The sequence below is a fragment of the Silene latifolia genome, chromosome X (assembly GCF_048544455.1).
Source record: "Silene latifolia isolate original U9 population chromosome X, ASM4854445v1, whole genome shotgun sequence".
Lineage (NCBI taxonomy): Eukaryota > Viridiplantae > Streptophyta > Magnoliopsida > Caryophyllales > Caryophyllaceae > Silene > Silene latifolia.
Window position 1 is genome coordinate 46297667 of NC_133537.1, and position 13495 is coordinate 46311161.

The 13495-nt window shown below is 41.1% G+C and overlaps 1 non-coding gene across 1 annotated transcript; it reads right to left on the bottom strand.

The window, feature by feature from the left end:
- Positions 1-786: 786 nt before the first annotated feature.
- LOC141625419 (small nucleolar RNA R71) lies at positions 787-893 on the bottom strand. Its single transcript, XR_012535202.1, has one exon. It is a non-coding gene; the product is annotated as a small nucleolar RNA R71 (small nucleolar RNA).
- Between the last annotated feature and the right edge of the window lie 12602 nt (positions 894-13495).

Genomic DNA, 13495 nt, shown 5'->3' on the forward strand with positions numbered 1-13495 from the left:
ACTTAGCTAAGCCTAAGAATTAAAACAATTAGTAATCTTCCTAGCTCCTCGTGGGATCGACCCTCAATTTTGCACGACGACAACCATGCACTTGCGAGGTATAATTTGATAACCATCAAGTTTTTGGCACCGTTGCCGGGGAGTACGGCTAGATATTAATTGTTTTCATTCTAGTTTAGACTAGGTCCTTTGTTACTAATCCTTTCTTTCGAGTGCTTAGGTCTTTTGCATGAGTAGGCGGCAAAGACGAGGTCAACCAACATATCCTATCGACCTTGAAATTGAAGCTACGGCAAGAAGACTTAATTCTCTTAGAAGAAGGGGTTTTCTAGACACACCATCGGTAGAAGAAAGTGATCAAGAGGTAACTTTTGAAGTGTTTGAGAATCCTTTTGGGGTAGTTGAAGAATCTAACATCATGGCCGCGGTTCCTATGTGGGATAATTTGGCTCCGAAAAAGGTGGTGAACCCAAGTATTGTCAAGCCACCTATTCAAGCCAACAACTTTGATGTGAAGGCTACTTTGTTGCAACTAGTCCAAGAAAACCAATTCGGAGGGGGAGCCACCGAAAACTACAATGAACACCTTAATGATTTCTTGGATAGTTGTGATATGTTTAAAGCAAATGGAGTATCGGAAGATGCCATCCGCCTTAGACTCTTCCCTTACTTCTTAAGGGGAGTGCCAAGGAGTGGCTAAAGAGTTGTGAGCCCGATTCTCTTCGGACTTGGGATGATGTCTCCAAGGCTTTCCTAAACAAATACTTCCCACCACAAAGAACCGCAAGGATCAATAGTGAGCTTCAAGGCTTCACTCAACAAGATGATGAGACCCTTTACGAGGTATGGGAAAGGTATAAGGGACTCCAAAGGTTGTGTCCTCATCACAGGATTGGAGACGATGAGTTGATCAACAACTTTTATGAGGGGTTGAGCAATGAAATGAAGATGAACGTTGATTCTAGCTCGGGAAAGGGGGCATTAGACAAAATTGACCACAAGACGGCCAGAGAGCTTATTGAGGAAATGGCCTCTCGTACTTTTCATTGAAACAATGATAGGCACAAAAGGAAGGGAAAGTCAACCGTTGAGTCGGCCAACAATGTTGAGGTTAAAGGGTTAATAGAAGAGCTCAAGCAACAAGTTGCCTTGATGAGTTCAAACAACACATCTAGCAACTCTTCTTCTACGAGGAACCAAGTTTATAGTTGTGAAATTTGTGGAGATCAAGGATATTCACCAAATGAGTGTCCTTTGATGGTAGGAGAGGGAAATTGCATGGAGCAAGTGAATGGAGTGTGGGAGTCTAGTCCGGCAAAGCAAGCATTTAACAACAACCAATACCACCCTGGAATGAGAGCCCACCTGAATTTTTCCTATGGCTCACAAAATGTCCAAAACCCCACCTTCCAACAAAAATCACAACAACCAAACTTTTAAGCTCAAAAACCGAATACAACATTTAACCAAGGTCCACCAGGTTTCCAAGGAAAATCCTTCCAACCGAGACAATAATTTCAACCACTCAATCCACCAAACAACCCACCTTTCTAACAAAATTCCCAACCTTTTCAACAATCCACCCAACCAAAGTTAAACATGGAGCTCATGATGGAGCAATTGATGAATTCTTAAAACTAACTCGTCAACACTCAAACACAATTCATCAACCATTCACTCAAAAACAAGAGGAGACAACTTCCTCTATCAACCAATTGAGAACTCAAGTGCAAGCCTCTCAACGAATGACGGACAATCAAATCTCCCAACTGGCTTCTCAAGTGAGCCAATTACAAGCCTCAAGTGGGAAATTTCCGGGTAAAACCGAGGAGAATCCAAAAACTATAAATGATATTCATTTGAGGAGCGGGAGAGAGTTGGAGGACCGAGTATTCATCAAGAAAAGAAAGAGTAGCAAACCGGATGATGTGGTTGAACCACCAAAGGTGATGGAAGAAAAAGAGGTTGATGATGATATTGTGGAGATTGTTGTGGAGACTCCAAAGGTAGTTGATAAACCCACAAAAATTGTTGAAGAGCCCAAACAACAAGTTGTGAGAAGTTATGTGCCACCAATTCCTTTTCCACAAAGGTTGGTAAGGGCAAAGCTTGAACAAAAATATGGAAATTTCATGGACATGATGAAGGGAATAAACATTACCATGCCCTTCATTGATGCCATCAAGGAGATACCAAGCTATGGAAAATTCTTGAAGGAGCTAATTTCAAACAAAAATTCCTTGAGTCCAACAACAACGGTGAATTTATCTAAGGAGTATAGCGCCATTCTAATGAATTAGGTTCCTCAAAAGCTTGAAGATCCGGGGAGCTTTTCCATACCTTACAAAATTGGGACCGTGCATATTGAGAGAGCCTTGTGTGATTTGGGGGCAAGCATTAGTCTTATGCCTCTCAAGATTTTCAAGAAATTGATGGATTATGAGCTTTCCCTGACAAGGGTTTCTCTTCAACTTGCGGATAGGTCGGTAAGATACCCAATTCGTCTTGTGGAGGATATCCCACTCAAGGTGGGGAAGCTTGAATTCCCTTGTGAATTCTATGTAATGGATATCCCCGAAGACTCAAAAATTCCCATCATATTGGGGCGCCCTTGCCTTGCCACGGGGGGTGCCATGATCGATGTGAAAAATGGGAAGCTTTCTCTTCAAGTTGGTGAAGAAAAGGTAGAATTCTCCTTGAACAAGGCCATGAAGGAGCCTTCGGAAGAAAAGTCTTGTTACATGATTGACATGGTAGAGGAATGGGTTGACATGAAAAAATTTGATGAATACAAAGGTTTGCAAGGATTCCTTGAGGGCAAGGTAAAAGATTGCAAGGAGCATCGGGAGTATGCTTTGGCCATGGAAGCAACAATTGAAGAAGACCCGGACAAGGAATTTGAGAGCTTGAGAAGGGATGGTAAAAAAGAGGAGAGATCTACGCCTCCTCAAGTGGAGTTGAAACCTCTTCCCTCTACTCTTAAACATGCTTTCCTTGGCCCTAATGACATTTACCCCATTATTGTCAATAGTGCACTCAATGACACCGAACTTCAAAAGTTACTTGATGTTGTGAAAAAATTTAAGGATGTCATTGGGTACTCAATTGATGATATCAAGAGAATTAACCGTTCTTTTTGCACTCACCGCATTCACTTGGAGGATGAGGGTGCATCTTCTATTGAGCCTCAACGCCGCCTTAACCCCGCAATGAAACAAGTGGTAAGGAAGGAGGTGTTGAAGCTCTATGATGCAAGTATCATTTACCCTATCTCCGATAGTGCATGGGTGAGCCCGGTGCATGTTGTACCAAAGAAGGGCGAGGTCACGGTAGTCACTAATGACAAGAATGAGCTAATTCCAACAAGAATCACAACCGGGTGGAGAATGTGTATAGACTATAGACGCCTCAACAAGGCGACTAGGAAAGACCATTTCCCCCTCCCTTTCCTTGACCAAATGTTGGAAAGACTTGCCCAACACTCTCACTTTTGCTACCTAGATAGGTTTTCCGGGTTTTTCTAAATCCCGATTCACCCTAATGATCAAGAAAAGACCACTTTCACGTGCCCATTTGGTATCTTTGCCTATAGGCGCATGCCCTTTGGGCTATGCAATGCGCCGACCACATTTCAAAGATGTATGCTAGCTATATTTTTCGAATATGTTGAGGATATAATGGAGGTGTTTATGGACGACTTTCCGTTGTGGGCACCTCATTTGATGGATGTCTAGCTAATTTGAGTAAGGTCTTAAAAAGGTGTCAAGAAACCGGTCTAGTCTTGAATTGGGAGAAATGTCACTTTATGGTGACATCCGGGGTTGTTTTGGGTCATGTTGTGTCAAGTAAAGGCTTAGAAGTGGACCAAGCCAAGATTGAAGTGATTAAAACTTTACCCCCTCCCACAAATGTCAAAGGAGTTAGAAGTTTTCTAGGGCATGCCGGTTTTTACCGGAGATTTATCAAGGATTTTTCTTTGATTGCCCGACCCTTAACATTGTTACTTGGCAAAGATGTGCCCTTTGAGTTTACTAATGAATGTTTGAATGCTTTTAATAGGTTGAAAGAAGCTCTCATCACCGCTCCAATTATGCAACCTCCCACTTAGGGAGAACCTTTTGAGTTGATGTGTGATGCTAGTGATGTAACGGTGGGACCGATGCTTGGACAAAGGAAGAATGGCAAGATTCATGCCATATACTATGCAAGCAAAACCTTGGATGAAGCTCAAGCAAACTATACAACCACCGAAAAGGAGCTTTTGGTGGTTATCTATGCTATGAACAAGTTCCGTTCTTACTTGGTAGGCTCTAAAGTAATAGTACATACCGATCATACGGCGTTGAGGCACTTTCTAATCAAGAAAGAATCAAAACCACGCTTGATCCGGTGGATACTTTTGCTTCAAGAGTTTGATATTGAAATTAGAGACAAGAAAGGTGTGGAGAACGTAGTAGCCGACCATCTCTCTCGGCTATTTCATGAAAATGTAAAGGATGGGCTACCAATTGATGATTCCTTGCCCGATGATCAATTGTTCGCTCTTGCTCTAATGGATGTCCCTTGGTATGCGGATTATGTCAACTACTTGGTATCCGGGGTCATCCCACATGACTATGACTCCCATAAGAGGAAGAAATTCTTTCATGATCTTAAGCAATATTTTTGAGAAGAACCATGCCTCTACAAATCTTGTGTCGATGGGATAATTAGGAGGTGCATCCCAAATGAAGAAGTAAGGCCCATAATCTCTCATTGCCATGACATGCCAAATGGAGGGTATGGTAGTTCAAGAAAGACCACCGCAAGGGTGCTCCATGTGGACGCGGGCCCACGGGGGAGAAAAGCGAAGCAAGCTTTTCCTCTTGGTTGCATTTGTGGAGTCGCCACCAATTTATTGTGGAAAATTGGAAACCGTTCGAATACCTCATGCCATGTCAAGACACAAAGTAGTGACATGAACACTAAACACTCGTTACCCTTAGCATTCTATGTCTATAATGACTCTCGTGGATGCCAATGAACACGGATGTTCACAGAGATCTGGAGTAAGGGGTGAGGGTACGTATTAGGAAGCCCTTTTGATCGAACACCTAATCCCGCCCGCCTCGATAGCGGCCTCTACTAATGATTAGGGAAAATCGTCTATACTTGATATGTTGTCGATTAGATGCATGCAATGCAACATCCATTAGATTAATCCTAGCATGTGAATTAGTACTACGTCGGTAAACACGTAATTTAACATGCAATTGAGTCGAAGTAGGGTTTAAGATCGATTACATGTGAGAGCATACAAGCAATATGATAAAAGAAATACAATAAAAATACAATGATAGAAAATTACAATAATTACATTGGATTAATTGATTTATGTCGAAAATACATCTAAAACGGATAATTTTAGAAAAGAAAGAATAAATAAATAGACAGAAATTAGGTGATAACACGATTAATAGTTAATTAATACGTAATTAATAAACTAAGTCAATGCAGAAACGGGAGTTCAGAGACAGAACTCAACCGGGAACAGGCGCAGCAAAGCTGCGTCCCTTGGAAGAGGCGCAGCAGTGGCTGCGTCTGTTCCTGAGCTCAGTTCTGGCTGTGAAGCCGAAATTGCAAGTCGTTTATGTTCGTTGGTGATTTAAATGCTTGATTATATTATTTGACTCGGATGGAAGTGATTAACAGATTATTTACATGTTATTGAGGTCATAAAAACGATAATACATGGATAAAAACTAATTAGGATAAATTATTTACAAGATTAATAAGGTTAATTATGAGAATTAACACAAATTAAACTAACTAACAAATTAATTATTAAACAGGTTATTAATGACGAATTAATGACGGCAACGATAAATAACGAATGAAAAATATCAAAGATGAATTCCAAAGACTCAATATGGATGAATCGAACCTCTAAAAATCCGAATTGATTTAAATGACGAAAACCCGCAAATATGGATTACTTGGGATTTAAGTCGTGATGTTAATGATGAATTAATTACTAATGATTAATGATTTACATGTTAAATTATTATGCTAAAAAATACCGTGTTAATGAACAATGAACAATTGAAAACAAAGACGAAAACGAACAAACAAACAAAAGACGAAGGAAGAAGAGAGGAAGCAGGAACTGCGGCAGCCTCGGGAAGAGGCGCAGCAGTTGCTGCGTCCTTTCTCGACGTTTGTCTCCTGATAATCCGTAAAAGGATTTAAAGTAAGGTTTTATAAATCGGTTTTAAGCGTATTTTCGACGTAAATCTTACAATTGTGATTACAAAAATAGAGAACAATAATTAAAAGAAGGATTTATACCCTCAGACTTACATGTTTGACGAAACGAGATGAATTAAGTTAACGTTTAGTGATGCTCGACTCGAATGTACGACGAAAGTTCCCTCTAAGAGGAATTAAACATATTGATTAAGTTGATTGATGTGGAGTTGGTCAAATTGGTCGGTCATGCAAAACGAGGCTGGTACTCAGAAAGATCCGAGCTTACGTGGTCGAAAGTTCAAGCACGTAGACGCCAAAAAGTAAGAACGTGGTCTAGAACGCAAAGGGAGAAGAGAAGGGTGGACACTCGCGTGAGAAATATGTGAGACCGAAGGTCTCTATTTATACTAATCACGGAATTAGGGTTTAGGAAAGGAGAGAAAGATCCGGAAACAACCGACTTAGGTTAAACACGGAAACTTGGACAAAAAGAAAACCTTGAGGAAAAGGCGCAACAAGTGCTGCGTCCCTTGGAAGATACGCAGCACTTGCTGCGTCCTTTCCTCAGTGGGTTCCTCCTGCGCAAGAAAGCGCATTTGACAGTCTGTCGTATTTTAGGCATAACTTTCTATACAAGACTCGGAATAAGGTGATTTCGGTGGCGTTTCAAAGCTAAGAAAGAGATCTAGAACTTTCTGTAAAATAGGCCTGACCCAAAAAAGTCGTTATTACCTCGTAAAACGGGCCTAAATTTCGGGTTGTCATTTTAACTAAATGAAATGCATATTTTGTAATGTAAACCTTAAGTCTAGCCCAAAGAAGTGACATGGGACTCAAAATGAGAATAATCATGACATTTATGACATCCTAACCTTAGATAGACAAGCACATTGCTTTGACTTGGGATTTGACGGTTTTAGGAAATGAAGACGGTTTTTTGACCCGGACTCCAAATGAACTCTAATTACTGTCAAAACGACCGTAATGACACCTAGATGACGACCATGAGGTAGAAACAGGTATTTGAGCTATCACTTGACGATTAACTTTCGAATTGTCATAAATCGTTCCGTGTACCAAATATGCGGCCTAATCATCACCAGGTGGCTTGCGGGAGGTGCAGAAATGAGGTATCTACAGAGTCCTCACTTTGACTGAGGCTTGGACAAGGCGAAAGTCAAAGTATAGCCATCAGGTCAATCGAAGATTACAACCTGACAACTATGGCGACGTGAGGCGTCTCAAGGGGTCTGAGCCAAGGACCTGTCGTCGGGAACATTTTAAAGTCTGTCGACTATCGGGGAGGGTCGTTTAAAGTCCATTAAACTACGTAAGGAAGCTCTCCAACCATAAGAAGAAACCATACCTGAGACTTCTTTCTCGAGATGTTTCCGAAGTTGCGTGGGAGCTAAGGGTAAGCGTAGAAGCTAAGGGTAAGCGTAGGAGCTAAGGTTAAGCATAGGAGCTAAGGGTAAGACCTAAAAGATATATAAGGATTGTGCTAGGATATGGGACCCAAAAGGAAAGCATCGACAGGAAGGAGACCAAATATAAGTTCAACTTAAGGGATAACCAAGGTTTGAGTGTAGGAACTCTAAGGAAGTGTGATCCTAAAGAGAAAAGGTGATACCAAAGGAATATGATCCTAAAGGGTATAAGTATGTGAACTCTAGGGAGTTTAGGAACTTAAAAGAAGCTAGGTGTGTGAACCTGGGTATATGAACCTAAAAGGACGGCTTGTATGAGAACTTAAAATCTTGTGAACCTAAGAGGATTTGGGATCCTAGGGTTAAGTTTAGGAACTACCGGGTTACTAATTCTTGTTTTAAACGCGTGCGTTTAAGCTTTCTGAGGTATAAGAACTCCAAAAGGATTTATGGGTTTATGAACCTAAGGTCGTAAGGTGTAGGAGCTTAAAGGTTTATGAACCTAAAGGAAGCCATTATGGGATCTAAGAATCTAGGGGGTAAGAATCCTAACTTTGGGTTTACGAACCTAAGGAAGGAGGCGCTGGTTTGGGAACTTCTAGAGAACGACACCTCTGCCGAACTCCGTGAGGAACCAATAACATTGAGGGTAGCAGGACGTCGGCATGAACTGCTAGGAGAAATATGCTTGGGTCGGTTTCAAGCGAACTCTGGCAAAAACTTGAGGTTGAATCTCCATGTCTCAAGAAGAACAATCGGCTGTCATGAACTCTCGCTGGGGGATAACTGATGTTGAATCTCCATGTCTCAAGAAGAACAATCGGTTCTCGCTGGGGAATTATTGTGGTTGAATCTCAATGTCTCGAGAAGAACAATCGACTCTCGCTGGGGGATTATTGAGGTTGAATCTCCATGTCTTGAGAAGAACAATCGGCTCTCGCTGGGGGATTGTTGAGGTGTGTCGAAACACCGTCAGATAAAATCTGCTCGTTGTTACAAGCGAAGTCTTGATAAAGTACTGCTTCTGATACTTACCTGCATGGTTAGTAGCCACACAAGAATGCAATCTAATATATGCACGTATGCAATTATCACATGGACCTCGAATGAGGAAACACATAGGCTTTGCAAAATTCGTTTCTTTTTAGAAGTCGTTTAAAACTTGTTCAAACAAATTTGTCGTTTGTAATGCGTTATGCATATTCAATGGGCCTTAGACATAGAACTTGACATGACACAAATCTACTAGGATGCGACGCGAAATGTAGACTTAGGTTTGACTGACGCGACACTAACTTAGATTTGACGCGACACAGGGATGACTTTGACAGACTTTGTTTAAGTATGCGCAACCCCTAGACAAGTGTGGGTGACAATGCGTATCAGTTCCAAAGGTATAAGAATTGCAAGAATGATGAAAGCATATAAAGGCAAGGCATGAGCCATGGATCATCTGTCTACTAGGACTTCTTTCACCACCGTTTGCTGTAAAAGAGACCCCTCTTGAGGCACGATGACTTGGAGAATTGATCTAAGATCTTTGTCATTGTCCGGGTCGAGTACTAGCTAGACTTAGAGGAATAAAGTAAGGGTGATATCTTGGAAGAGAAGCCCCCAGGATGAGAAGATGACTATAGACTTTGGTAAAAAAGAGGCTGGGCGACAATAAGGAGCCCCCAGTATAGAGGTGTTGGTTGTGGAAGGGATGTTAATTGAGGTTGAAAGGTTGAAAATTGGGATGGTTGATAATTGAGGTGGTTGAAAGTTGTTAATTAGGATGGTTGATAATTGATGTTGAGAGTTGATAATTGAGGTGGTTGATGATTGAGGTTAAAAATTGATAATTTAGGTTGAAAGTTGGGACGGTTGTGTCCATGAGGACTGCCTACGTATTCACGTGAAGTGAAATCAAACCAGATAGTAGTTTAGGTATGTGCCTAAGCTGATGTTGTCAGGACCTTAAACTACAGGGGTCACAAGGGTAATATTCCTTTGGTGACTCAAAGAATCGATTTGAGATAACTCCCTCTGATCATAGACCAAAGAGGTATAATTAAGTTTGTAAAAATTTCCTTGTCTAGCGAGCACACTCGAAAGTGGACCCCAAGGATGATATGGGTTCGTCCCGTTCTGGGTAGCAAAGTATTTGAAGACTCTGTGTATGGGTCAAGGTGAAACTGGATTGGATATTTGGAATGTGGAGCTCGGTAATAAGAGGCTTTGATGAACAAATCTCTGGAGGTTGATTTTGTGGAGTTAAGGCTCGATGGGATTATGGCTTGTACTGTGGCTTGGAAATGGAGTCTCTTGGCTTGATGTAGCCTGAGCACATAAAGGTAGGTTAAAATGACGTGGGTTCAAGTTTGCGTGTCTTGGCCCTAAAGGATGGGTATATTTGACAAGCTTGAGAGGATTCTCAAAATTCCTAACTATCTCCCTGGTAACGGTCTCGAGAAGGACTTAAGGTGTGTGATGTGTGAAAGGCTAAGTGGGTGGCTAGCTAACCATCTTCATCGATGTCTTCGATTCTACCTTGTAACTTGATTCTATATAGACTTCAGCAGTATTTGATTTCATACTCGTCCTTGATTCACACTCAGATTCTTAGTCTAAAATATATCTCGGATTTTTGCTCAGATTCTTGATTCGGGTTTTGAAGATATCTTTGACTTTTGATATTGACTTGCTTGATTGAGCCTTCTTTTGACTCTTTTGTCTTCGATTACGGGCATAACTGCGGCCTTGGATAATATTGACCTCAGTGTCTTTTGATTGAGCCTTTGTCTTTGATCATGGCTCCTATCGTCTTGGATTTGCTTGCTACCATGGATTTGGGTCAGACTAGCACCTTTGGTATGAAACGGGTTGTTCTTTGGTAACACGGGTTGTTTATTGTGGGGAATGGGCTTGCCTTCCGTCATGGATCATCAACAAAGGAGATGGTTTGGATTCCTCTTAGAATCTCTAGAGATATGCTCGTCCTAAATTGGGGTTACAACAAGGTTTCTATTGCCAGATATGGAATTGGTAAGAAAATGGACATGGAGTTTCGGGTCCTCTACAACTTGGAATGGAACATCATTTAAGTGTACTCACATCGACTGTCATGTGTTGTTAATTGCTCATTTTAAAAAAAAATGTCTCAAATCAATTCTTGTTGTTATAGGAAAAGGGGAAAGGAAGAGATATGATAGAACATGTGGATGGAAAATTGTACTTTTATTGAAATGAATAATGAATGTACTTAACATAGACTCGAGAAGACATGTGACTCGTGGGACAGCCCCCAGATTGTCACTAGGAATGGAAATGGACACAAAGAAAGATACTAGAAAAAATTATGGGATAGAAAGCCTAAGACTCGGACTCGGACTCGGACTTTGACGCGATCTTAGATCCAGACTCGTAATCATCGGCCCATGCTTGAACATTTTCTTTTCTAACAACTGGCTTCGGCATCTGACTTTAAGCATTCACCCATTTGAGCACCTCATCCTCATCATTGGGAACATTGGAAGAATAACAGTCAAGAAGAGTTTCTTGATAAGTGGTATATCCATGAGGATTGCCTAAGCTACCTTGTGGGTTAAAGGTTGAGAGGGACAACCTCCCACTTTCAATCATATCCTGAATGACATGTTTTAATTTGTAACATTTCTCTGTATCATGCCCTTTGCCTCTATGGTATTTGCAGTAGGCATTCTCATCCCATAACTTGGATTTCTTCTCTGGGTTAGGCGTAGGTCCTATAGGCTTCAACATTCGTTGTTCCATGAGTCTCTGAAGGGCATCGGTGTATGTAATACCAATGTTGGTAAATTTTCTAGGGGGTGTAGCCTTCTTGTCGAAAGCCTTTGTGAATGACCCTGGAGATTTGTTAGGTTTCTTTAACGAAGGCTCCATGAGGTTGCCTTTATTGATTTTGATTCTTGGATGAGAAGAACTAGGAATGGATTGTCCACTTGTTGCTTTCTCCTTAGGACTGTCAAGTTGAGGGTTTGTCTGGACACTCTTCATCTTGAAAGATTGGGTCTCAAGCTTCTTATCCATTTCAGCAAACTGGTTCTCCATCTTGGAAAGTCGAGAGTTTAGATTATTAATAACCCCCTTTATTTTGGAAAATTTATTATTGAAGGCAATGGAAAGCATGAGCATTCCACTTTGGATATCGTCGTCTTCAAGCACGTTGACATCTCCGTTGTCATAAGGATCGAGGAGATGAGAACAGTCTAGAGATGATTCTTCGTCATGTTTAATGATATTTGACCCAAGAGGGTCGATTTTCTTAGATTGCGCGACAGAAGGTGGCTTAGGAAGCTTGCCTTCTTCGATCATATCTTGGATGGTGTGTTTCAAGAGAAAACACTCTTCAACATCATGGTCTCTACCTTGGTGATATAAGCAGTATTTGTTGCCCTTCCAGAGGTTCACCTGTTTCTCTAATAGTGGATCCGGAGTCGGCCCTATTGGATGTAGCTTGCCTTGGGCAGAGAGCCTCTTCAAAGCATCGGCATAAGACATGCCTAAATCGGTAAGCACCCTTTGATGCCGCCCAAGTTTCCTTGCAGCTGTTTTCGTCTTTCTAGGACGATGGTTATTGCAAGAGGTAAGCTTTGGACGACCTAGACTAGAGATTTCTCTAGGTGGTGTGTTTTTTTCCACCATTCTATTCTCGAGGGTGAGGACGCGAATGCTCAAATTTTTCACTGTAGCTTGAACTCCTAGGACCATGGCATAAACGTCTTGGAGAGACACGGTGATTGTGGCTTGATCTGCTTCGTGACTTTGCTGACTGACAGAACTTGCTGGATTCTTACTCGACAAAAATGACACGCATTACACTCGATTTGACATGGGATCACGCATACTAAGGCAACAAACAAAGGAAGGGACAAGATGACAAATCTAGACTTGACTTGTGAACTCGTGAAATGTCGTGAACGACTTCTCGTGTTTGAACTCACGGTGTTTGACTTTTACTTTAGACTCGAGTGTTGACTTTGACAGAGTGACATTTATATGTTTGACTTTATTGACGGAAGTGATGACACGTGTTAATTCTTATTTGTGTTATTTATGACAGACTTGACTCGAGGTTCGGGTATGTGTGTCCCGAACGTGTCATTAGGAGAATTCAAGAGACCGATTTTGGAATGACTTGATGTGTTAGCCTCGAGTGCGTGAGTCGAGGTGTGGAAATGTTTAGATCATAACTGAAATGGGGTAGGGGGTCCAAAATGACGGTGTGACGCCTTAGGACTTCACTTGAATTTGAAAAGACCCAAAATGTAAAGGAAGACGGGTTTATGACTCGACAGAGTTTCGACTAGGACATAGTCGGTTTGAATTTTGACTCTGACTTTTCACAATTGAATTTACACATTTACACATTTACATGTTGGAAATATTTTGGTTTTTTTTTTAAAAAACGTTTTTTTTTGGATTTTTTTTTGGGTTTTTTTTTTTTTTTTAACGTTTTTTTTGTTTTTGTATTTGGTTTTGAAATGGGTTTTAGGCCCGAAGTTTGACTCGACATATGGACAGAGTTTCGACTTATTTTGCGCTATTTGGAAAATATTTACATTTTGAAAGGGATTTTTGATTCGTCATGGTTTTGTTTACAAAAAAGGTGATCACATATGATACAAGCATTTATACAGGCATTATAACGGGATACTGAGTGCATTTAAAAGGGTTTTGGCTTAAAGGGTGGGTTGCCATACCGAACAATCAAACCCGGGGTCTGTGGAGAGGCTCGTACCCAACAAGAGTAAGGCTGATTCCTAGTCCATTTCCTCGAATAGTGAAAGCCCTTGATACAAACAAGAGTAAGTACCATG